Here is a 2,500-nt window from a genome sequence, read left to right on the forward strand (position 1 = left end):
TTCAAGATATATACAGTTCACAGTGTGTATGTATGTATGTATGTATGTATGTGTGTATGTGTGTATGTGTGTGTGTTTGTCCCCAATGAGCAAGTCTGAGGTGACTCAGACAGCAGTGGCAAGGAAAAACTCCCTTAGATTGGTAAAGGAAGAAACCTTGAGAGGAACCAGACTCAAGGGGAACCCATCCTCATATGGGTGACACTAGATGGTGTGGTTACAAATATACAAGTATCACAGAGTCCAACTGGAGCCGGTAGATCTGTAGATGTCTCAGGGTTCTCACAGAGTCAGCCTTGTCTCAGTGGAGGGCCAAAAATTTCAACGCACGGAAGACGATCATAGCATGGGTGTCTCAGCATGGGTAGAAAAAGAGAAGAGAAGAGCAGTGCAGAGGGATTAACATATCTGCTGTTCATAAGAATGTGCAAGTCTAGTGTATTAGTGCACAATATTATGGGATGTATTATGTGTACGCCTAACTAAAGAGATGAGTTTTTAATCTACATTTAAACTGTGAAAGTGTGTCTGAGCCCCGAACACTATCAGGAAGACTATTCCAAAGTTTGGGAGCTAAATAAGAAAACGCTCTACCACCTTTAGTAGACTTAGATATTCTGGGGACTACCAGAAGTCCTGAGTTTTGTGATCTGAGAGCGCGTGAAGGATTGTAACGTGTTAGAAGACTAGTTAGATACATGGGAGCTAAACCATTAAGAGCCTTGTACGTAAGTAGCAGCAGTTTGTAATCAATTCTAAACTTAACAGGTAGCCAGTGTAGAGATGATAAAATTGGGGTTATATGGTCATACTTTATTGTCCTAGTGAGAACTCTGGCAGCTGCATTTTGGACTAACTGTAGCCTATTTATTAAAGATGCAGGACAACCACCTAGTAATGCATTACAATAGTCCAGTCTAGAGGTCATGAAAGCATGAACTAGCTTCTCAGCATCAGATACAGACAGGATGTTTCTCAGCTTGGCAATATTTCTAAGGTGGAAGAAGGCTGTTTTTGTGGTTTGGGCGACATGATTTTCAAAAGATAAGGCACTGAGATAAATCCAGCGTGTTCACATGGCACCTGCTACGAGTCGTTCAGCTCAGGAAGCTCGCTCGTATCTGGGGGAACAACCTTCTGGAAACGATTCACTCTACTTATGATTCATTTACAACAAGATTAGAAGAAAATCTTCTAGTGTGTGTTTATCAGGCAGCAGCTAATCTAGACTGCACACACACACTTTCATTTTCATCTCCATTATTAACACTGCACTACATCTTTAACTACATCTGCAGTAATAGTGTCGATTTAGGATGTCATTTATTTTCGCTGACTCTTGATAAGCTCTAGATTTTTGCCCAGACTGAGCTTTATTTTCTGTGTGTGTGTGTGTGTGTTTGCCTCATTCTGTGCACTGCTCTGATTGCCCTGGATTTCCACCTTTGCCTACAGTAACACGCCTCATTGCTGAATCAGAGTTTTAGTCGCTTCCTTTAAAAACATTGCAGCGGTTTCAAGCATCCTTATTAAAACATTTTGACATCAACCAAATGTGTGAATACTTTAACACCTCTGTTTATACATAAATACGCTGCCTGTGACCCAATGACATCACCACTGACATCACCGCTGACATCACTACTAACATCACTACTAACATCACCGATCTGCTGCGTCCGTCTTTACAGACGCTTTTCCTGATTGTACTTCGGTGTCTTTCAATAGTTTGTCTTTTTTAGTCTTTTTACTCTTCCGGAGGTGAAACACTACTCAGTTGGGTTAAGGTCTGCTGATTGACTAGTTGGTAGTGTGTTTTGGATCATTGTCTTGCTGTATGATGAAGTTCCTCCTGAATAATCTGGATACATTTCTCAGTAAATTGTCACACAGACTGCTTCTGTAGACTGAATTCATTCTGCTGACACCATCATGAGTTCCATCGTCAATAAAGATTAGTGATCCAGTTACAGAAGCAGCCATGAAGCCTAAGCCATAATACTACCATCACCATGTTTCACAGATGAGCTCGAACCTTAAAGATCATCAACAGATCCTTTCTTCATCCACACCCCTGCTAAAAAAAACAGCATTGCTGGTCACCAGCATAAGGTATGTTTTGCATGCTGGGACCAGCTTGGGATGGTGGTGTGCTGGTCCAGCATTAGGTGCTGGTTGCTGGTGTGCTGGCCGACAGGCCTGTGATGCTGGTGTGCTGGCCGACAGGCCTGGGATGCTGGTGTGCTGGCCGACCAGCCTGTGATGCTGGTGTGCTGGCCGACCAGCCTGAGAGGCTGGTGTGCTGGTCCAGCATTAGGTGCTGGTGTGCTGGCCAACCAGCCTGGGATGCTGGTGTGCTGGTCCAGCATTAGGTGCTGGTTGCTGGTGTGCTGGCCGACCAGCCTGGGAAGCTGGCGTTCTGGCCGACCAGCCTGGGATGCTGGTGTGCTGGTCAACATATATTGTCTTTTGGATGCTAGTATAATCCCAGCAAGACCAC

The 2,500-nt window shown here is 44.1% G+C and overlaps 1 protein-coding gene across 2 annotated transcripts in view; it reads left to right on the forward strand.

The window, feature by feature from the left end:
- The window catches only part of pkn1b (protein kinase N1b), a 41,778-nt gene that overhangs the window by 10,607 nt on the left and 28,671 nt on the right, over positions 1 to 2,500 (forward strand). The gene's annotated exons all lie outside the window — the stretch shown is intronic.

The sequence above is a fragment of the Tachysurus vachellii genome, chromosome 3 (genome assembly GCF_030014155.1).
Source record: "Tachysurus vachellii isolate PV-2020 chromosome 3, HZAU_Pvac_v1, whole genome shotgun sequence".
NCBI classification, from domain to species: domain Eukaryota; kingdom Metazoa; phylum Chordata; class Actinopteri; order Siluriformes; family Bagridae; genus Tachysurus; species Tachysurus vachellii.